Source organism: Delphinapterus leucas, chromosome 14 (genome assembly GCF_059928025.1).
Source record: "Delphinapterus leucas isolate spDelLeu-1000000601 "Yukka" chromosome 14, BTC_Dleu_Yukka2, whole genome shotgun sequence".
Lineage (NCBI taxonomy): Eukaryota > Metazoa > Chordata > Mammalia > Artiodactyla > Monodontidae > Delphinapterus > Delphinapterus leucas.
In genome coordinates, this window is record NC_143142.1 from 54,388,128 (window position 1) to 54,413,054 (window position 24,927).

A 24,927-nucleotide genomic window follows, 5' to 3' on the forward strand; every position below is an offset into this window, starting at 1 on the left:
TTTATGGTCTACAGTAAATTGACAGTTCCTTTGTAAGAGATCTTACATCATTTGAGCTAAATATTTGGATATCCCTCCTCTGTTAAAGTTCCAGGGCCATGGGGAAGTGTTTTGAATCAATTAGAAATGGGTTCAAGTCACCTGTCTGCCAATTAATGGAAATAGCTTTTTTTTTTAATATCTACTGAAATAGTTTAACCATTTGACACAGTGTATCATAATAATTAAGAGCATAGGATGAAGCCAGATAGTCTTAGTTCAAATTCTTACTTTATCCCTAATTACTTGTGCAGTCACAGGACAGTTACTTCACTCCTCTGTACATTAGTTTCCTCATCTGTAAAAAGAGGGTCATACTATTATTTGCTTCCTAGAGATTTTATTTTTCACACCTATTTTCTGAGTAATAGAATAGCTATATTTAGTTCCTTCCTCTGAGGGATCACTGTCTTAAAATTGTTGTGCAAACTTCCTAAGCATTTTCTTTATATGTTTACTATGTGTTGAAGTCACAAAAGACATAATTGGCATCTTTTAAAAATATTATGGATTATCTTGTTTTAGTTTTCATTCTGCAGCTTGCTTTTTCTACTCAAAATTATTATTTTTTATATTTGTCAAACTTGACCAAGTAGATCCCATTTATTCTTTTTAGTTGCTGTATACTATTTCCTTGTTTGGTTATAATCCAACTCGTACATTAGCTCTGGTGTACATATGCAAATATTTCTCTAGGATATAGACTAGAAATCAAGTTGCTGGTTGTTAAGTATATTTTATTCACATTTACCGTGTATTAGTGAATTGCTTGTGGCTTTTCATTTACATGTGTTGTCACCAATGCTTGATATTTGCTTTAATTTTTTTTTTTCAACCTGATGGGTATGAAATGGCATCTCATTGCTGTCTTAATTTTCAGCACCTGATTACTTGCAGGGTTACACAGTTTTTCATAGGTTTTTTTTTTTTTTTGCTGATTCAGGTTTCCTCCTTAGGGATTATTTATAGACTTAAGGCAAGTTTTCCATTTTTTTTCTTAATTTTATGTAGGAATTCTTTTATTACATAGAGATACCCTGAAGTTTAACTTTGGCTTCAGTATTCATAAAAAATATGATACATGGTTTTATCAGACATTGAAAGACAAAGTAACCTGTTTGATTTCTGACACACTGGTCATCTACCTGCTCAGTGCGGGCATGGCCACATACATTCCCATCATCTCATTGATGGTGGCGCAGTGGTTGAGAGTCCGCCTGCTGATGCAGGGGACACGGGTTCGTGCCCTGGTCCAGGAGGATCCCACATACTGCGGAGCAGCTGGGCCCGTGAGCCATGGCCGCTGAGCCTGCACGTCCGGAGCCTGTGCTCCACAACGGGAGGGCCACAACAGTGAGAGGCCCGTGTACAGCAAAAAAAAAAAAAAAAAAAAAAAGAATATGAACAAGGTGTGGACCCTGAATTGATATTAACATCTGAATATTCATTGATATTCATTTTTAAATTTAGATAGGCATTCTAGATGCAACTTGAGATGAACACATCCATGGGCTTCTTCAGGCAGTTGAAATATAAGCATATTTATTTATTACAATAATAAAATCTTGAGATAATTAATGCTGATTTTGAAAGCTGTTAATTTGTTGTACAAAAATTATTAAGAACTTTCAAATAGTTGAACAATATTAGCAGTTATTATGAATAGCAGAGAGTGCATTAGATAGATAACATTAACAAGAACATAATATCCACTTTGAGCCAGCAAATGTTTATAAAAATTTAAATGCTAATAAAAAGGCAGGATAATAGAAATTAGATTATATCACAATGCTAATCTTTAGAAGCATAAGAGCTATATTTAATTTTTAGTTAGTTAATTCAGCTCAGGTCAAGAGTTTTTCAAGAAAAAAAGTCCCATTTGAGAAATCTTCTGATCCCATGAGGATGAATTAAAAGCAGAATTTCAACTTTGCCACCTCTAAATGTCATGAAGAGGAAAAACTGCAAAACCATGTGCAACAATATCTATGATAAATCATTTTTGATCTCAACATAGTGAAGAATGTGAAGAGTATAAATCCTAGAAGAAAGAGTGGAAGGGAAATAAAATAGTTCAAACAAATTTTCTTCTCATTTATCCAACTTGAAAATCACACTCTTTAAAAGTACACCTTAAGAACACAATTTCTCATCTGTTTGAATCTGGACGCCCAAACTTTAGGCATGGTTGAAATACATTTTAGAGACTGCTAACCATTTTCAGTATCTAAAGTTGAAGGATTTTTGAGATATGCTCAAAACTTAAAAAAGAGTCTTCTAGAAATGTTACTGACTTTTCCCACCTGAATTACAATTTGATGCATGTAACTATATTAGTGATGTATGGCATATCTGCGACAAGTGAACTTCACTCTCAGTGTATCAGTGGGACTGTTGAAGCTATTAGTACTTAATAGTGCAGAGAAATGATTGTTCCTGTACCATGATGTCACACTTTTAAATTTAGCCATTCAAATTCTCAATAAGTAAATTGTCACACTCATTTATGTTTGCAAAAATTCAGATTTAATTTTGTACCAGGAAATTGATTCTATAACATTTACATTCAAAGCTAGCCAAATATTTGTTATTCAGTGACAATAGGTATTTGGTAAATGTCTACCCAGTAGATATTACTCTATTATTTATTTGCTTTTCAAATATATATTTTTTCAGCCTGTTACTTTACTTTAGGATTTTGTTTATGGTATCTTTTGCATAAACTGCAGCACTTTGATGATTCAATTCCATTGTCCTCCTTGCTTGTTATAGCTACAGAGACTTTGACTGCCAGTTAATTCCATTATACATAATCCAGAATAAGTCCAGAGTGAGGTCTTACATTGGTAACTCAGGGTTCCTGCATCCTAGATATATTGTGGTGTAATGAAAGTCAGTCATCTTGTTCAGGTTTTCTTTTTCAGTATTCATCCAGGAGACCAGCATTATCTTACCACTCCCAGGATTCTCAGGTCCCTCAGTGTGGTACTTCTGTTACTGTGTAAGTCCATTTTGCTGACCCTTTTGCACACCATGACAGGAACACAGCTTCAGTCTGCAATGCTCTGGGTACAAATGTTGTCCATTGCAAAGGTGAATAAGAAAAAAGCACTGCCCTCCACACCATGTGTCCCCATGGAGGAATAGATATGTAAGAAATAGTTACAAATAAGCATGTTATCCACTAAAGTAAATGTATGTAATTAAATAATTATGATAATTTTTCCATGTATGTAAATACAGACTCTGATACCTAATTGAGAATAATAGCCATTTTTGTTACTCAGTATAATTCATAAACACCTACCTTGGAAAGATTATAAAAATCTCTCTGAGAATTTCAGATTTTGGAGATGCTGGGAGTCAGTGTTGAACTGCTCATTTCATCCTTTAAAACTGAATACATCCTAGCCCACTGTCCCTGTGAAATCACCAAGCCTGCAGCCAAAGTCTGCTAAAGCATCCTACTCCAGGGAACTTGCTCTTTGATGCCCACTCTCAAGTAGCAAACTCTGGGATTGTTTCATACTACTCCATTGCACTTGGTGAGCAGGGTCTCCCTGACAGAGTTTTTACAGAACCCAGGGAGTAGGGGATGGAGCTTCAAAACCCATGTGTGAAAATAACAAGGGTGAACTTCTTGGCCCTGACTGATTTCTCACTAACTGCAGTGGTAGCAACAGCAGCTCAGTGCCCTTACAGGGAATGTTAGGGCTCCTACAAAGCTTATTCTTCCCTGAAAGTCTGCTCCTACTTTGAGTTACCTTCCCCATATCCTTTAACGTGTCCTGTTGGTGTCTTCCCATCAGTCAAGGCAGTGTCCCGTTTCAACAACAATAAAAATCTTAGCTAAATGTAAGTTATCTAATATGGTGCCTAGAAGGTAATAGATTCTCAATAAGTATTATGGAAATAAATATACAATGAAAACATGCATAATCAAATCATCATTATTAAATATGGAAAGAACCCCAGATATGATACAATAAAATTGAAACTGAACAGGGTCATTTACTTGAGAACTCTCCTGCACAAAGCAGCACATTTTAATTTTGAACAGTTTTTACTGTTAGAACATTCTCATTATTTAGCCAAAATCTGCCTCCTTAGCATTCTGTCACCAAGTCTCATTTTGCCCTGTGTATATTTTCAGAGTAACTCTAACCTTTTTCCTATGAGTCCTTCAAGTATTGAAATATAATCATCTTTATCTCTTCTTTACTTCTCTTTTTCTTTTGTCATTTTTCATTACAGGACTCATTTTTCAGCCTTTTAATTCCAAGTGGCCTCCTTCACAGTACACAGTAATCTCTTAATTATTTTCATATGTGTTAATTACAACCTAACAACATCCCTCTTCTGGTCTGACTGCCTGAGGACCGTGGGATTTCCATCTCCTTTGTTCTTTCCAGGCACTATGCCTCCTGGAATCAGCCTCAGTTTGCATGGACCCCTTATTCACCATACTTTGCCTATTAAGCAGTAATACTGAGGCTTTGCTTTCACTTAGCATTTTGAACACACCTCTATTTTCTGTTTCTCATACTGTACACCAGTCCCTAGTTTTCACAGTAACTTTCAAGATCTTTGAGGGGAAATGCAGCTCATTTTTCACCTATAAATTCCTCATACCCAGTTCAATGTGAGGTATCTCTCAGGTCATCAAAAATACTTAATGAGTGTATAAAAATAAATGAATCAAATGAAAGACCTAATTCCTATTTTTATGTAAACAGTTTTTAATATGTGTACTACTATTCTCTACGTGTCTCCATTTTTGCTCCTAAGTATGGAATTCTATTATTTTATTACTTTTTAATGATCAAAATGCACAGAATTGAATTAATTTTGCTCTGCACTTCATGGAACAATTTTGCCATTGGCCAAAGTCAGACTTTTCATTTGTTCCTATGAAACTTCAGTGTGGTGTCTTGTATCCATTACTCCTGCCTATTGTAACTTGTATTTTCTGTGATTAGCTATCTCACACAGCTCTGTATCATTTGCAATTTGTTCAGCAGAGTAAGAGGATTAAGAGAGTAGAAACAACAACAAAGAATAGATGATAGATTAAGTGCTGAATTTTAGAGCTGGAGACTTTAAATGCTCCAGGAATTTGGCAGAGACATAGAGCTTGAGCATGTGAACCAGATAAGCAAACAGTAGAATCATGGAGAGGTGAGCTGGGTTAAAAAGGCTGGCTGGGATTAGAAAAGAGAGAAACCTGTGAGCAAAAGGAAACTAAGAGCCCTGTAGTTGCCAGACAAAGAGGGGTAGGCTGTCTAAAGAAAAGTGGTAGGATAGTCATTTGGAGAGTTTGAATCAGGATTCCTCTTCCTTCTTACCCTTTCTCTATTAAGGCAGATGAAGTAAGAGACATTGTTGAGAAGCATCTTGCATTTTCTAAGAGCCTTTCTGTAGGCATTACTTTGGAATTTGGGGATTTGTATTGGAAAGAATACAAAGAAAAAAAAGAGGGCAGGTAGCATGTAGAGCAGTAGTGAGTAGTAGTAATGATCTCTGGGTCTCTTGTCACCTCTAACCCCCCTTCTTCCATTCCAGGCAGAACGAGCCTTTAAGAGAACTCCTTCCTACTTTTTATTTAATTCATACTCCACCCTCCCATAGGCCTGAGGACTCTCCTACTGGCTGCCAATAGAGAAGTCACTCAGATGGTTACTGTCTAGCAATCTGTGGAATCTTGGAAATCCCATATTTAGCTGGGAGTGTGGAGACCTCATTACTTAATATTTTGAATCTTTTCTTATCAACCACTGTGATGCTGATGGGCCTCTTAGATGCTGGACCTCCATCAGCTCTCCTTTTAACACTATGAATTGTTTAAGTAACATGGTTTTTGTTTTTCACTTCACACTGACTGATAAAATATATACAGCCAGATTTGTTCCTGTTTATTGCTAATATTGATATCATCATATAATTCACTATTTAGATTTATTGCCTTCATTTATTGAACCTCACTCTCATTTTATTTTATTCCATTATTATGTCACAGTACAATCCTCCAATCTGCCTCCGCATCCTGGACATCCTATCTGAAAACCGTTGGTCTAAGAAAGTTTGTCTAAAATATAGACATCAATCTAATCAGAGAATTTGACTTGTGGCTAAGATAAATAAGAATTCACTAATCAAGCTGCAGATGTTAAACTTTTACTAACATCAAGTTTTAGTTTTAAAGCTCTGTTTTCTTTATTGCATTGTATCACAATTTATGAATAATTTGCAAATGATATGTTAATAAAGTTACTGAAGAGCTTCTGCCTGGCTTTATGAATACATATGGAAATATTCTCAAGTACTAAAACAATAAAGATAAGAAAGGAATTGACATATATGTTTCTTTGCAGCTTATCATACTTCCTTGACTACAATCAAAAGCAGGATTCAGGAGTTTAGTTCATGAAATATGTGATGGTGACATAAACAGAACCCATATGGTTTCAGAAGTGGATGCGGTCACATCCAGATTCCTGAATCTCCCACAGTGCTGTTGAAGACATTTGATAATGAAAAAACATTGTGAAAGCTGGTTTTCTTCCATCAAAAAATACCATGCAGATTTTAGATACACACAGTCTATTTAGTCCAATATACAATGAGGACAGAAGTGGACTTTTAGAGGATGTCTTATTGAACATGAAATAAAACACAAATGATAAAAACATTCCTAATGTCTATATATTTTCTTGACATCTGAAGTAATTATTCAACATTAGGGACTATTCAAAGTACCACTCAATAGTTTGTTTCCAGGTAGTACAAATTCTACCTTCCCAGTACCTAATCATAGTAAAAAAAAATAAAGCTACATTTCCTTGCAGCTGGGGTAAAGATATGTTTAGGTTCTACTAGTCAGATGCTCCTTGACAAAACTGATTTGTAACTGAATTATGTGGGAAAAGTGGAAGTGTGCAGAGAACCCATTTTACAAGGGCAAATCAAAGCAAAGCTGATGGGAAGCAGCATTAATCCAGGCTTCCTGATTCAGTAACTACTGCCCATAGCAAAAGTAAAGTGACCCTAACGTGATTCTGAAAGTTCAACTTAGACTCTTTCTACCTAAACTAGAAAAAGTGAATTCTGTTGTCTGTAGCAAGAACCCCGCCCATTATAAGCATCTACCATTGATCTATCACACATTAATTTATCTGAAACAATCTTAAATGTGTGCCTGTTTTACCTGCTTTGGGATTTAATTTATTATGTTTCCTACTAGACATGTAAATACATGCCTGTTTTATCTCTATAATATCATCAGAACTTAATGAGACATACAGAATAACTTATACATTTAGACCCATCAATATGGACTAAATTAAAGAATTTAAAGAAAAATATTTGGAAAATACTTTCAGTATATATATAATTTTGCTTCCATTACCCTACAATTACAACCTAATCTTTACATTTTAAATTTTAAAATATGACCACTTATTACATGCATAAGTGAACACAGTTATATGAGATAATTAGACTATATTAAAGCAATCTATAAATTAATCAATAATCATTTAAGGACCACCATTGTGTGACAATGTTGGCTAGGTATGGGTAGCCCAATACATTGTCCACTTTGCATTCCAACTGGAAGATTCAATATATGTTTATTCAACATAAAACTATATGTTCTAAAATGGCTTTTTCCCAAATTACTCACCTGCAGACACTTCAAACTGCAGTTCCAGCTTAATCCATTTTTTGAGCCAATCTTGGCTCCCCAAATTGAGAACATTAGAGCATCATCATGAAGACACAGTGGGAAGCATGATTGTCCTCAACTGCCAAAGACCCAGTACTTAGATGTATGCAGGGTGTACCTCAGACATCTGTTTGTTTACCAAACCATGACCTTCCTGTAAGCTCTATTGTATTCACTTGGATTCCTATTTGGCATTTCATTACCCTGGGTGTGGGACCCCATCACCTCCATTTCCAACCATGGATGTGACATTCTGCCAAAAGACCATCTGTAACCACAGTACTATCATACACCTGATTGTCCTCATTGCCTCTGCCTGAAGCCTCCTGCTATGTGCCCCAGCAGGCAGGGTTGGATACCCTCAGATATGGACATTGGCCTAAATCAAGCCTGAGATAATGACAAATCCTAGAGCACGGCAGTGTATGCTGCTAGTTGTACTCTTCTGGGGGCCAACCCAATAAAACAGCTAATATTAATTAAGTACTTCCTATGTGCCAAACACTGTTTTAAGTACTTTGTGTACACTACTTCACTTAATCTTTATAACAATCACTGAGTTATATACTATAATCCTTATATTTTATATATAACTAAATCTGACCAAGCATGCTTAGGTAATTTACCCAAAATGTGATAAAGCCCTAAATGCAAGATCTTAATCACTAAGCCATGCTAATACCACTCTGTGACCTGTGAGTTCATGGCTTCAGCCACATTCTTTTTTTTTTTGCGGTACGTGGGGCCTCTCACTGTTGTGGCCTCTCCCGTTGTGGAGCACAGGCTCCGGATGCGCAGGCTCAGTGGCCATGGGTCACGGGCCCAGCCGCTCCGCGGCACGTGGGATCCTCCCGGACCGGGGCACGAACACGTGTCCCTGCATCGGCAGGCAGACTCTCAACCACTGCACCACCAGGGAAGCCCCCAAGAATCTATTTTTAAAAAGAAAGTTCTAATCTTCTGATCTAGGTACCCTTTGCTACACACTTTCCTAACACATTTGCCTCTGAACAGTTTGCAAACAAAGGCGAAGACAGACAAAGAACATATACTAAATTGATCATTATTGTGTCTGAATATTCACTATTTCAGAGAAAAGAAACTGTTCCATCTGATCTGGGGTATGATTATACTGTAGTCCAAATTGAAGTGTCTGTGGAACTGGATTGGGCAAGCTTCTCAGTTGCCAGTCATATCACTTACTCCGAGCGGAGTGAGATGAGAGCACTCATGGGAGACCGTGGAAGTGGTTCCCGTACACCTAGACAGATGGATGTTTCCCTTGCATGCCTGGAGTGCAGACAGAGCCTCTCCATGGCTGCCAGTGCTATCCCATGCAGAGCTCTAGGGCACCTCCAAGAGCTCAGATGCTGGGTCATGTGTTCTTCTCCAACCAAACCAGCAAAAGTGTGTCTGAAATCACTGGGCTTGATTGGTGAGGTTTTGTCCATGACACAGCAATACAGTTAGAGAGATTGGATGTAAACATGTGAAAATTTAAATAATGAAAGATTCAAGTTGTTGTTTCAGGCAACAAAAAAAAAAGACAAAGTAAATATTTCCTGTATCGAAAGAGGAAGAATTCTTGTGATGAATGACATTTCTGAAATTGATTCTCATCATTTACCAAAAACAATTTAAATCATATCTATCAGTTTTAGCAAGGGAGGTGAGGACATAGTTAGGTTTGCTCTCACAGAAGTGGATGAAAGATTCATTCTTGCTTCTCCTGCCCCACCTGTTTCAGTCAAGGTTCTTCAGAGAAACAGAACCAATGGAGATGATAGATGATAGGTAGGTAGATAGATAGATAGCTTTAAAGGAATTAACTCAAGCCCTTGTGAGGACTGGCAAGGTTGAAGTCTGGAGGGCTGGCCAGAAACTCAGGAGGATTTCTATTTTACAATCTTAAAACAGATTTCCTTTTCTCTGGGAAACTCAGTTTTGTTTTTATTTTTATTTTATTCTTAAGGCATTCAACTGATTGGATGAAGCCCACACATAATCGAGGGTAATTTCCTTTATATAAAGTCAACTGATTGTAAACGCTAATCACATCTACAAAATACTGTCAACAGCAATATCTAGACTACTGTTTCATGAAACAGTGGGGAATTGCAGTCTAGCTAAGTAGAAATGTATAAGTAACCATCAAATCACCCTTAGGGGACTCCTGTACACACACACACACACACACACACACACACACACACTTGTAAGGTCTCCTATGATGCAGTGCAATTCCCTTAAAACATATTTCTTCTCTAATTGACCCTGGTTTTCATTTCTTCATACCATTCTTAATATTATTATTATTTGCTTTTGTTAAATATTTACAAATCAGCTCCACCTTTTTCATCATACTATTTTCTTTCATAACTAGTGGCAGGTCCCCAATCCCTTTCTTTATAATATTCTCAGGTTCCCCACAGTCTGAGCACACCCAGTCTCCCAGTCTCACTGGCTGGCATCCTTCAAACCAAGCTTTGGATGTTGTCCATTGGTCCACTCCTTGGAGCCCTCTGACTGAGCTCTTCCTTGCTTTGCTTTTTGGGGTTTCTTTACTCAGGGAACCTTCATTTTGTTTTCAACTATTGACATTTTCACCATGGATTCTTTGTTGATTTGCTAAGTACAGACTTATTACTCTCTGAAGCCCTGGTGAATGGCTTTCTAATTACTTTTAAGGTGCCTTGGCATCTGCTGACTGTATATAATTATTCATGTGTCTACCCATTTCCTCATTTTTTTGAGCACAAAACAGCATGAAGCTTGAGCAGCTTTCCATCTTTCAGTGTATCTCACTCAGATGCCAATGTGTGGTAGGTCTTTAGGATGTAGTTTTACTATAAATTTTAAAAAAGGAAGGAAGGATAAAAAAGAAGAAAGGAAAGAAAAGAAGAAGGAAGGAAGGAAGGAAAATAAGAATTAAATTAGCTGGAGAGAGAGAAAATATGAAATAATGAAATATCAGAATTTTAATCATGAAAATATCTTTAATGATCTTCTGGGTTTGTTCCATCTTTTAATAAGGAAGGAAAATGAGGCCCAGAAGTTTTTGTTTTTTTGTGTTTTTTTTGCGGTACGCGGGCCGCTCAGTGTTGTGGCCGCTCAGTGTTGCGGAGCACAGGCTCCAGATGCACAGGCTCAGCGGCCATGGCTCACGGGTCCAGCCGCTCCGCGGCATGTGGGATCTTCCTGGACCAGGGCACGAACTCGCGGGCCCTGCATCAGCAGGTGGACTCTCAACCACTGCACCACCAGGGAAGCCCTTGAGACCCAGAAGTTTTAAATGACTTGTCTAGACAAAAGACAAATGACCTGGGTAAAGTTAGCAGAAGTAGAATATACTTGTGCTTTCCATGACACCATGCTGCCAACACATGTATGATTCATGTCAGTGGACCGCTCAATTACCTCCTCTAATGGCCCTCCACATCTGCAGACATTTCATCATTACGTTACCCATCACAGGGTGTGGTATGATAGCCACAGATTGGTTCTCAAGTTCTACAGTCCCCCTCCTTCCTGATGGTGGAAGAGCCACACTCCCTGCCTGCTCTGGATTTGGGCTGAGCCAGGGACCTGCTTTGGCTTGGTAAATGGAAGAGAAAAAGGTTGCCAGGAACCACTTTGGTGGCTTCTCTTTCTTCCACAAGAGCACTTCTCAGTGTTTCTGACAATAGAGGCTCTATAAATCTGGTTTTGAGTCAGTATCACAAAGAGCAGAGCCTCAAGCTGGCCTATGAAGGGACACATACAAGATCAAGAAATAAACCTTTTGTGTTTCAAATATTGAGAGTATGAATTTACTTATTTCAGTGCAACTTAGCCCATCCTCTCAGATACTGTGGGCATACTAATGGTGAGTATATTAATTTGTTATGACTGCCATAACAAAATATCACAGACTGGGTGGCTTAAACAACAGAAATGAACTTTCTCCCAGTTATGAAGCCTGGAAATCCAAGTTCAAGGTGTTGGTGGGATTGGTTTCTTCTGAGGTCTTTCTCCTTGGCTTGCAGATGACTAACTTTTTGCTGCCTCTTCACATAATTTTTCCTTTGTGTGCATGTACCCTTAGTGTTTCTTGGTATATTCAATTTCCTCTTCCTAAAAGGACACCAATCGGACTGGATTAGGGTCCATTCCACTCATTTTAGCTTAATCACATCTTTAAAGACCCTATGTCAAAATATAGGCACATTCTGAGGTACTAGGGTTTAGGGCTTCAACATATAAATTTGGGGCAAACACATTTTAGGCAATAAAGGTGAGAAATATCATAATCTGTTCAAGATGTTGAAAAACACATTGTCCAGTGAAGGGGATGCAAGCAATAAATTGATGTGATTGCCTTCCCCGGCCTCCACTTGAAAATACAGCTACAAGTGGGCAAATTTTATTTTGATTTATAGGATTAGTTTTAGTGTTACTTCCTGCCCAGCTCTGTTTTAGAAGAAGCTGGAGATAAAGAGTGAGGAATGGATAGTCACTGCTCACTCAAAGTTTGTGAATTCTCCAGCATTTCCTAGCTTCCTTATTAGATGCAGCCATGTTCTAATAGTCAAAGAACTGTAAATGAAAATGATAAATCTCCCTTCCTGCTCAAAGTGTTTTAGAACTGGGAGGCGACCATGCAGTTTCTCTTCCCCTTTGGTGTGACTGTGGAGCCTGTGTTTTGGGATGTCAGAAAAAAAGTGGGAACAGCCCAGGTTGCTAAGTTACCACCTGGAAGATAGGTGCCTTGTGGAGCTGCTGGTCTTATGTCAGATTTGTGTGAGCAAGAAATAAATTCTTATGTATTAAGCCACTGAGATCTGGAGTTGTTTGTTACTACAGCAAATGCCTATCTTATCCTTACCCTTAAAAGGAGCATAGGGTACATACAGAATAGTTGGGGTGTGTATGCCCATAACAGCTAGGGGCAACAGAAATAAACAAAGACAATGATGCATTAGCAGGGTGAGCCTTCTTTATTTTTGTTTTTATTCTTTTTCATATAAGATGGAAAGAAACCAATAAAAATCGTCATCTGCTTCACTATTTTACCTCAGGTTGGCCTCAGATACCAACCTAACTGAACCAACTTTTCCCCCTGGACAATTTGTACTTCAGAAAAGCATTTGGAGCTAAGTTTTCAAAAGGGAGAGAGCAATTTAATGTTGAAAAGGTAAAGCAAACCATACATGAAAAAAATGCATATCCATTGCATATTAATAACACAATATAATAATCTACCTCCTCACTTCTAGAAGACATCTCTGAGTCCTTTCCCAATGTTAAGGCACCTCTGAGCTCCAGGCCAATTCTGACTTTTTTCTCCTTGTTTCTACTAAGTGTTTGGGAGAGTTACGAGTAGACTCCAGGAAATCCATTTGAAATGGTACACTGACAAAATTCTCCTAGCCTAGAGAATGATGAACCAAAATGTGTGTAACTATGTCACCTGAAATAATAAAATGAACAGTGATGATTTATTCTACATAAGAAAGAACTTAGAAAGAGCATGGTTTTAATATTTTAAATGGTGTCTTGTATATGATTGTAATGCAGAAATTACAAAATAATTTGGTCGTATGATTTGTTTTGAAGCAGTAGCAACCCCTATATTTTCAGGAATTAAAGTAAAGGAGAAATGACTTTCAGAGTTAATGTAGAAGAAATTTCTCTATTGGAAACTATGTGTTCAGTTTAATGAGAGTTGCCCTTTACAATCTATAGGATCTATTCATTATTCATCCAGAAAACAAATTATTAGTATTGGGTTCAGTGATGTGTTTATAAATATCAAATAGGTTATACTCCCTGACCTCAAATAGCTCATATTCTAATAGGGGAAACAGATGGATGACAGAAAATTCTATAATGGAGGGAGAGACAATGGATATCCACACATAAACAGAGAATCATACATTCTCCTCGTGGTAACTGGAGGGTTTTTGAGGAGGTAACAATTGGGCTGAGACTTGTAAAAAGACAAGGGCAAGAACAGACCATTACAGGTAAAGGAAACAGCTTATGTAATGGCTCAGAATATTAAAAAAATGTGTGTTCTATATATTATGATCAGGGAAATGTAGAAAACAGTGTACAGCTAGAGCCTTTCATGGTGTGAGATGAAGATGGGATAGTAGAGAAGCCAGGATGTGGAAGCCTAGGTTTTCTTTAGATTTTATTTTATAAGCAATGGAAAACCATGAGAATATCTGAAACCCATGATACGATTAGCCACTTTTGTACAATCTCATCCTTTTCCAAAGTTCCATTATTCCAAGAAATAATGGGCTTTTACTTTCTTTTCACTTCCACAGTCCTTTTTGTATATATCTTAATAGTATTTAGCTTTTTCCTACTAAAATAGCCTTTATTTTTATCTTTGAATATCCTTTTTTTTCTTCCATTTTGATTATTCCAACAGCACTTAAGTGTCTTTAGTACAAGACTTGTGACCTCTTTGTCTTGATATATCTTACGGTGACAGGTATATAGGCTTGCCTATAATAGATGCTCAACAAAGGGCTATGGCTGAGATTCTATGATTTAGTCCTTGTAGCAATCTCCTTATGCCATGGAGAGAAAGCCAGATAAAAGTTATAGCAAAATCTGAGGGGCAGCAAATATTTAATGAGCATTTAATTAAAGTTAGAATACCTGAGATCAAGAGCAAGACATGCCCTGTACCACATGAATTATTAACACATCTGAGACTCAATTCCCTCATGTGTAAAACTGTACTATAACTATGTTATTTATCTCACAAGGCTTTCGTGAGGATCAGGGAAGATGATGTGAATGAAAGTATTGCAAGAATTGCAAAATAATATAAAATTACTAGCAGTGTTGAAGATGATAATAATGTCAATAATGAAGATAATGATAATTAATTTGCAGGTAGCCAGACATACAGAAATACGCTATACTCGTATAATTCAGGTATAAGCTTTAGAAATGAGAATAACTTTCTCTATCACATTAAGCCAAGAGATATTTATTATCTAAATAATAATTAGATAATAAATACCTGATTTATTTGTCTGAATTTGGTCAGTGGTCCTCCCTCCTGAGATAGCTTCTTTTTGGAAAGTCATATCATATATTGTAGAAAACAGAATAGGGGTTCAGAATTGCTAGGTGCTGGTTCTGGCTCTAACAGTAGCCATCTTTTTGACTTTCATATCCATGGAATGGATAGTTATTCACTTTTGACCTCCTCCACTGGATTAAATTTTTGGTCAAATTAAAGAATGTCAAAATGTACCCCATTATTTATGCAAAGAAATATGCTATTCTTATGAATGTAATACGGCATGGTGCAATATCAAACATATTTACTGATTTCTGTGGACCTACTTAGTCCAAGAATGGTGAAGCTTGGGAACTCACAGTTATGACCATCAACTACATCATTGACATCGACCTACTCTAAGCTGCACTTGTACATACAGAAACTTTACGCATAGAAATGGTTTTCCCAATCACCAAGATTGTAGGAGCAAGGTTATTGCAACTGTATGGGCACATAAAACAAACAAACAAACAAACAAAAATAACAGGAAATGAAATGTCAAATGCAAGTGTAATACCTTTCTAATATATGTTCTTCACTTATTGATAGAGTTACCAGGCAGTTCTTGAAAGAAGAATTATTTGTTTATAAACCAGGCACATTATTCCAGCTCTTTAGAGGAAGAAAAAAAAACATCTTCATCATATTTTCTTTCCCCATATCATCCAATACTATATTTTCTACATTTTCTTGAATACACATTAATTTATTCATTCTTTCACAACTAATTTCTGGGCAACTACTATGTGCTAGTTACATTTGAGAGTCAAGGCTGATGGAATTGTCCTTGCTGTCAAGCACCTTTCAATTTAGTAGGGAAAACCAGTCATGTAAACAAATCAGAGCAATAAAACATTACAGTTGGGCTTCCCTGGTGGCGCAGTGGTTGAGAGTCCGCCTGCCGATGCAGGGGACACGGGTTCGTGCCCCGGTCCGGGAGGATCCCACATGCCACGGAGCGGCTGGGCCCGTGAGCCATGGCAGCTGAGCCTGCGCGTCCGGAGCCTGTGCTCCGTGGCGGGAGAGGCCGTAGCGGTGAGAGGCCCGCGTACCGCAAAGAAAAAAAAAACAAAAAACAAAAAACATTACAGTTGTTATGATAGAAGTATTTGCAGCATACACAGGGAGACACAAAAGGGAATGTTTAATTCTGCCTTGGGAGAAAGAAAAGGTTTTATGAAGAAGGTGGAGTTGATTTTGTTTTTAAAATATGAGTGACTTTACAGGCAGACAACAAGGAGAATACTTTCCTTAGACAAAGAGAATGGGGAACTAAAAATATCTCTTTGTAGAATGGGCCAGAGGTTGGATGATCAGCTTGCTGAGTAAATTATGAAGCCAGAGTGCTCAAGGGAAATCATAGATGAATATTGGAGTCAGGTGGAGGAATTTAGAATTTATAATCTGAGCAATGACAAAGCCATTGCAGATTTTAAGCCAGGGAGCAACCTCCCATTTTAGAAAGAGAGTGTGGTGGTTGATGAGATAAGAAATGAGATTAGGCACTAGGACACCAATTAAGAGACCCTTGCCAGGTCTATATAAGTAAGAATGGTCAGCCTCTAGGTCCAAGGCAGTGTGAATTGGGTGAGTGACAACATCCTGCTGTATTATTTCCTTTTATTCCTACATCTCTAGTTTCTGCCCTCGTCCTAACCTATCAGAATTTAAAGATGTTTAGGGGTCTTTCATCTTAAAAACAAAACAAACTTTTGGCTATCCACACCGTTTTATCTTCCCCTTCATTGCTAAACTTCTTCAAGTGTTATATTTTTTTAAAAATCTTCATCTCCAATTAACCTCTCCAGTTGAATTGAAGCCCTCAGTAGTCCTCTGGCTTCTGGGAAGTAATGCAATAGTAGTTAAGAGTTCGGACTCTGTATCAAAGCATCAGGTGTAGTTCCTGGTTCTACCACATTGAACTTTACAACTGGGAATAACAAGAGAAATTTTAATCTCTCTGTGCCTCAGTTTTCCCATCTGTAAATTGGGGATAATAATGGTAACCTTTTTAGTGGATTTTTGTGATTCTTAAAAGTGCAGATACATTAAAAGTATTTAGAGTAGGGCTTCCCTGGTGGCGCAGTGGTTGAGCGTCTGCCTGCCGATGCAGGGGACGCGGGTTCGTGCCCCAGTTCGGGAGGATCCCACATGCCACAGAGCAGTTGGGCCGCTAAGCCTGTGCGTCTGGAGACTGTGCTCCGCAATGGGAGAGGCCACAACAGTGAGAGGCCCACGTACTGCAAAAAAAAGTATTTAGAGTAGCACTTGGCACTTGGTAAGTCCTCAATAAATGTTTGCTAATTTGGAGACTGGTCCCCAAGAAAAGCAATCAACAGTATAAATTTGTGTATATCCAGAAAAATAAAGAATAAGGTGAGCTACTGTTGCCTTTAAAGGTTTCATAGAAGAAGTGAGACTAAAATAGTCCATTAAATCATAAGGAAGCTATTTGGAAAGATAGCAAAACCAAGGCAAATGTACCAAATCAGTCTACCGTTGATTGAATAAACATGTATAGAATATTACCCACATTAATAGCACTGTGCTAGGCCCTGTGGGAAACGGAAAGATGACTCAGACAGAGTCTGCTATCCACAGAATATAGCTCATCCAGGAAGATAAATAATATTAAAAATAATTTTTAAATAAGTTAAAAAGGCATACATGAATGTAGAGCTATGGTCAAATATCTAGATACGGGACAGAGCATGTAGGAATATTTGTCATAATTATCTACCTCTGACTCTGGTGCTGAGCACTGAGGACAGATGTCAGTCCCCCAGATTATAGGCACATTCCCCAGTTGTGTAATTGGCAAGCAGTATCTTAGTTAATTCAGTCATTAGATGTGCTTCTGTGTACTTTAGTTGTAAACATCTTGGCCACAAGCAATTTTTGCCGCAAACATTGTCACCACATAACTAATAGGCTGTAAGGCAATTTAGCTGTGAAAGAAAATAGCTTGTTGACAGTTTGATTTGACATCTACAATACAAAAATCTTGCCAGCTGACAATGATTTGCCCCAAGAGTTTGTTTCTTATTTTGAAACACTCTACATTGAAGGAAGAAGAGTCCAAGGTCCTCAAAGGCAGACAGTTGAACCCATATTTCCCATAGAACTTTGGAACAACAATCAACAGACATGAGACAGTATGCTAAGAGCAACAACAATGTAGAAAGCTGTCACTATGCAACAGAAAGCTCAGTTACAAATATGCATCTAGTATTTGGAAATTGATACTTCTCTTAATGAAGAAAAAAATTAGTGAAAAAGAAAAAGAGGGGGACCTTCAAGATGGCAGAGGAGTAGGACATGGAGATCACCTTCCTCCCCACAAATACATCAGAAATATATCTACATGAGGAACAACTCCTACAGAACACCTACTGAACACTGGCAGAAGACCTCAGACTTCACAAAAGGCAAGAAAATCCCCATGTACCTTGGTAGGGCAAAAGAAAAAAGAAAAAACAGAGACAAAAGAATAGGGACAGGACCCGCACCAGTGAGAGGGAACTGTGAAGGAGGAAAAGTTTTCACATATTAGGAAGGCCCTCACTGGCAGAGACGGGGTGGTGAGGGGGGAAGATATGGAAACACAGAGGAGAGCACAGCAACAGGGGTGGAGAGGGCCAAGTGGAGAGACTCCTGCACAGAGGATTGGTGCTGACCAGCACTCACCAGCCTGAGAGGCTTCTCCGCTCACCCACCAGGGTGAGTGGGGGCTGGGAGCTGAGGCCAGCTTCGGAGGTCAGATCCCAGGGAGAGGACTGGGGTTGGCTGTGTGAACACACCCTGAAGGGGGCTAGTGCACTACAGCTAGCTGGGAGGGAGTCTGGGAAAATGTCTGGGCCTGCTGAAGAGGCAACAGACCATTGTTTCAGGGGGCACAAGGAGAGGCTACTCCTTCCCTGTCTGCCCAAAGAAGGCAGAGCACCTCCTGAACGAGCTTCAGAGATGGGTGTGAGCCATGGCTATCAGCTCAGACCCCAGAGATGGGCATGGAACGCTAATGCTGCTGCTGTAGCCACCAAGACTCTTGTGTGCAAGCACAGGCCACTATCCACAAGCCCCTGGGATCCTGAGCAGCACACCACTGCCAGGGTCCCATGATCCAGGGACAAGTTCCCTGGAAGAACACACAGTGTACCTCAGGCTGTTCCAATGTCACACCAGCCTCTGCTGCTACAGGCTAGCCTGCATTCTAATTATAGCTACCATACCCTTCCCACCATGGGGGCATGAGAGAGCCAGAGTCCCCAATCAGCCGCTCCTTTAACCCCATCCTGTCTGGGCTGGAACAGATGCCCGAGGGCAACCTACATGCAGAGGTGGGGCCAAAACCAAAGATGAACTGTAAGAGCTGTACAAACAAGGAAGAGAAAGGGAAATTTCTCAGTGCAGTCTCAGTAGCAGTGGATTAAATCTCCACAATCATCTTAATGTACCATGCATCAGTGGAATACCTGAATAGACAATGAATCATCCCAAAATTGAGGCGGTGAATTTTGGGGGTAACTGCAGACTTAGGGTTGGCTGTCCACGACTGCTTTGTTTCTGATTTTTATGTTTATCTTAGAATAGTTTTTAGCACTTGTTATCATTGGTGGATTTGTTTATTGGTTTGATTGCTCTCTTCCTTTTTTTTAATATTATTATTTTTTTTTTATTTTAATTTTTTTTTTTCATTTTTTCTCCTTTTCCTCCTGAATCTTGTGGCTGACAGGATATTGGTGCTCCAGCCTGGTGTCAGGCCTGACACTCTGAGGTGGGAGAACTGAGTTCAGGAAACTGGACAACCAGAGAGCTCCCAGCCCCATGTAATATCAATTGGGAAGAGCTCTCCCAGAGATCTCCATCTCAACTCTAAGACCCACCTCCACTCAACAACCAGCAAGCTACAGTGCTGGAGGCCCCATGCCAAACAACTAGCAAGACAGGAACACAACTACTGCCATTAGCAAAGAGTCTGCCTAAAATCATACTAAATTCACAGACACCCCAAAACACACTACCGGATGTGGTCCTTCCCACCAGAAATACAAGATCCAGCCTCACCCACAAGAAAATAGGCACCAGTCCTCTCCACCAGGAAGCCTACACAAGCCATTCAATCAACCTCACCCACTGGGGGCAGACACCAAAAAAACCAGGAACTATGAACTTGCAGCCAGTGGAAAGGAGACCACAAACACAGTAAGTTAAGCAAAATGAGAAGACAGAGAAATACACAGTAGATGAAGGAGCAAGGTAAAAACCCAGCAGACCAAACAACTGAAGTGGAAATAGGCAGTATACCTATAAAAGAATTCAGAATAAGTATATTAAAAAAGATCCACATTCTTGGAAATTGAATGGAGAAAATACAAGAAAAGTTTAATAAGGACCACAGAGCAGAATAAAGAAAAAAGAATGAGAAGAATTGAAGACAGTATCAGAGACTTCTGGGACAATATTAAATACACCAACATTTGATTTTTAGGGGTCCAAAAGGAAGAAGGGAAAAAGAAAGGGTCTGAGGAAATATTTGAAGAGATTATAGTTGAAAACTTCCCTAATATGGGAAAGGAAATAGTCAATCAAGTCCAGGAAGTGCAGAGAGTCCATACAAGAAAAATCCAAGGAGAAATATGTCAAGACACATATTAATGAAACTATCAAAAATTAAGTACAAAGAAAAAATATGAAAAGAAGCAAGGGAAAAACAACAAATAACATACAAGAGAATCCCCATAAGGTTAACAGCTGAACTTTCAGCAGAAAATCTTCAAGCCAGAAGGGAGTGGCAGGACATATTTAACATGATGAAAGGGAAAAACCTACAACCAAGATTACTCTACACAGCAAGGATCTCATTCAGATTCAAGGGAGAAATTAAAACCTTTACAGACAAGCAAAAGTTAAGAGAATTCAGTACCACCAAACGAGCTTTACAACAAACACTAAAGGAACTTCTCTAGACAAGAAACAAACAGAAGGAAAAGACCCACAGAAACAAACCCAAAGCAATTAAGAAAATGGTAATAGGGACATACACATTTAAGGACATTACCTTAAATGTGAATGGATTAACTGCTCCAACCAAAAGGCATAGACTGGCTGAATGAATATAAAAACAAGACTCATCTATAGGCTGTCTACAAGAAACCCACTTCAGACCTAGGGACACACACTGACTGACAGTGAGGGGATAGAAAAAGGTATTCCATGCAAATGGAAATCCAAAGAAAACTGGAGTAGCAATTCTCATATCAGACAAAGTTTACTTTAAAATAAAGACTATTACAAGAGACAAAGAAGGACACTACATAATGATCAAGGGATCAATTCAAGAAGAAGATATAACAATTGTAAATATTTATGCACACAACATAGGAGTACCTCAATGCATAAGGCAAATGCTAACAGCCATAAAAGGGGACGTCGACAGTAACACAATAATAGTAAGGGACTTTAAAACCCCACTTTCACCAATGGGCAGATCATGCAAAATGGTAATAAAAAAGGAAACACAAGCATTAAATAACACATTAAACAAGATGGACTTAATTGATATTTATAGGATATTCCACCCCAAAACAACAGAATACACTTTTTTCTCAAGTGCTCATGGAATATTCTCCAGCATAGATCATATCTTGGGTCTCAAATCAAGACTTGGTAAATTTAAGAAAACTGAAATTGTATCAAGTATCTTTTCTGACCACAACACTATGAAACTAGATATCAATTACAGGAAGAAAACTGTAAAAAATACAAACACTTGGAGGCTAAACAGTATGCTACTAAATAACCAAGATATTACTGGAGAAATCAAAGAGAAAAGTTAAAAAAACCTAGAAACAAATGACAATGAAAACGCGACAACCCAAAACCCATGGGATGTCGCAAAAGATGTTATAAGAGGAAAGATTATAGCAATACAATCCTACCTCAAGAAACAAGAAAAATCTCAAATAAACAACCTAAACTTACACCCAAAGCAGTTAGAGAAATAAGGACAAAAAAAAAACCCCAAAAAACAAAAAAATAACAAAGTTAGCAGAAGGAGAGAAATCATAAAGATCATTTCAGAAATAAATGAAAAATAAATGGACACAATAGCAAAGATCAATAAACTTAAAGCTGGTTCTTTGAGATGATAAACAAAATTGATAAACCATTAGCCAGACTCATCATGACAAAAAAAGGGAGAAGGCTCAAATCAACAGAATTAGAAATGACAAAGAAGAAGTAACAACTGACACTGCAGAAATACAAAGGATCATGAGAGATTACTAGAAGCAACTATATGCCAAGAAAATGGACAACCTGGAAGAAATGGACAACTTCTTAAAAAAGCAAAACCTTCCAAGACTGAACCAGGAAGAAATAGAAAACATAAACAGACAAATCACAAGCACTGAAATTGAAAATGTGATTAGAAATCTTCCAACAAACAAAAGTCCAGGACCAGATGGTTTCACAGGCGAATTCTATCAAACATTTAAAGAAGAGCTACACCTAACCATCTCAAACTCTTCCAAAATATAGCAGAGGGAAGAACACTCCCGATCTCATTCTACAAGGCCACCATCACCCTGACACCAAAATGAGGCAAACATATCACAAAAAAAGAAAACTGCAGGCCAATAACAATGATGAACATAGATGCAAAAATCCTCAACAAAATACTAGCAAAAAGAATCCAACAGCACATTAAAAGGATCTTACACCATGATCAAGTGGGGTTTATTCCAGGAATGCAAGGATTCTTCAATATATACAAATCAATCAATGTGCTACACCATATTAACAAATTGAAGGTAAAAAACATATGATAACCTCAATAGATGCAGAAAAAGCTTTCAACAAAATTCAACACTGATTTGTGATAAAAACTCTCCAGAAAATAGGAATAGAGGGAACCTACCTCAACATAATTAAGGCCATATAAGACAAACCCACAGCCAACATCATTCTCAGTGTTGAAGAACTGAAACCATTTCGTCTAAGATCAAAAACAAGACAAGGCTGCCCACTCTCACCATTATTATTCAACATAGTTTTGGAAGTTCTAACCACAGCAGTCAGAGAAGGAAAAGAAATAAAAGGAATCCAAATTGGAAAAGAAGAAGTAAAGCTGTCACTGTTTGCAGATGACAAGATACTATACATAGAGACTCCTAAAGACTCTACCAGAAAACTACAAGAACTAATGGATGAATCTGGTAAAGTGGCAGGATACATAATTAATGCATTCCTATACACTAATGATGAAAAATCTGAAAGAGAAATTAAGGAAACACTCCCATTTACCATTGCAACAAAAAGAATAAAATACCTGGGAATAAACCTACCAAAGGAGACAAAACATCTGTATGCAGAAAACTATAAGACACTGATGAAAGAAATTAAAGATGATACAAACAGATGGAGAGATATACCATGTACTTGTACTGGTAGAAAAAAATTTGTGAAAATGACTCTACTACCCAAAGCAATCTACAGATTCAATGCAATCCCTATCAAACTACCACTGGCATTTTTCACAGAAGTAGAACAAAAAATTTCACAATTTGTATGGAAACACAAAAGACCCCGAATAGTCAAAGCAAACTTGAGAAAGAAAAATGGAGCTGGAGGAATCAGACTCCCTGACTTCAGACTATTTTACAAGGCTGCAGTAATCAGGACAGTATGATACTGACACAAAACCAGAAAGATAGATCAATGGAATAGGATAGAAAGCCCAGTGATAAACCCACACACATATGGTCACCTTATTTTTGATAAAGGAAGCAGAAATATACAATGGAGAAAAGACAGCCTCTTTTCCCAGTGGTGCTGGGAAAACTAGACAGTACATGTAAAAGAATGAAATTAGATCACTCCCTAACACCGTATACAAAAATAAACTTAAAATGGATTAAAGACCTAAATGTAAAGCCTCTTAGAGGAAAGCATAGGCAGAACACTCTATGACATAAATCACAGCAAGATCTTTTTTGACCAACCTCCTAGAGAAATGGAAATAAAAACAAAAATAAACAAATGGGACCTAATGAAACTTAAAAGCTTTTGCAAAGGAAACTACAAACAATACAAAAAGACAACCCTCAGAACAGGAGAAAATACTTGCAAACAAATCAACTGACAAAGGATTAATCTCCAAAATATACAAGCAACTCATGAAGCTCAATATCAAAAAGCAAACAACCCAATCCAAAAATGGGCAGAAGATCTAAATAGACATTTCTCCAAAGAAGATATACAGATTGCCAACAAACACATGAAAGGATGCTCAACATCACTAATCATTAGAGAAATGCAAATCAAAACTACAGTGAAGTATCACCTCACACCAGTCAGAATGGCCATCACAGAATGGCCATCTTCAAAATATCTGCAAACAATAAATGCTGGAGAGGGTGTGGAGAAAAAGGAACCCTCTTGCACTGTTGGTGGGAATGTAAATTGATACAGCCACTATGGAGAACGGTATGGATGTTCCTTAAAAAATTAAAAATAGAACCACTATATGAGCCAGCAATCCCACTACTGGGCATATACCCTGAGAAAACCATAATTCAAAAGGGATATGTACCACAGTGTTCATTGCAGCACTATTTACAATAGCCATGACATGGAATCAACCTAGGTATCCATCGACAGATGAATGGATAAAGAAGATGTAGCACATATATACAATGGAATATTACTCATCCATAAAAAGAAACAAATTTGAACTATTTGTAGTGAGGTGGATGGACATAGCATCTGTCCTACAGAGTGAAGTTAGTCAATAAGAGAAAAACAAATACCATATGCTAACACATATATATGGAATCTAAAAAAAAAAAAAAAAAATGGTTCTGATGAACCTAAGGGCAGGACTGGAATAAAGACACAGATGTAGAGAATGGAGCACATGGAGATGGGGGAGGGTAAGCTGGGACGAAGAGGGAGAGTAGCCTTGACATATATACACGACCAAATATAAAATAGATAGCTAGTGGGAAGCAGCCGCATAGCACTGGGAGATCAGCTAGTTGCTTTGTTACCATCTAGAGGGGTGGGATAGGAAGGGTAGGAGGAGATGCAAGAGTCA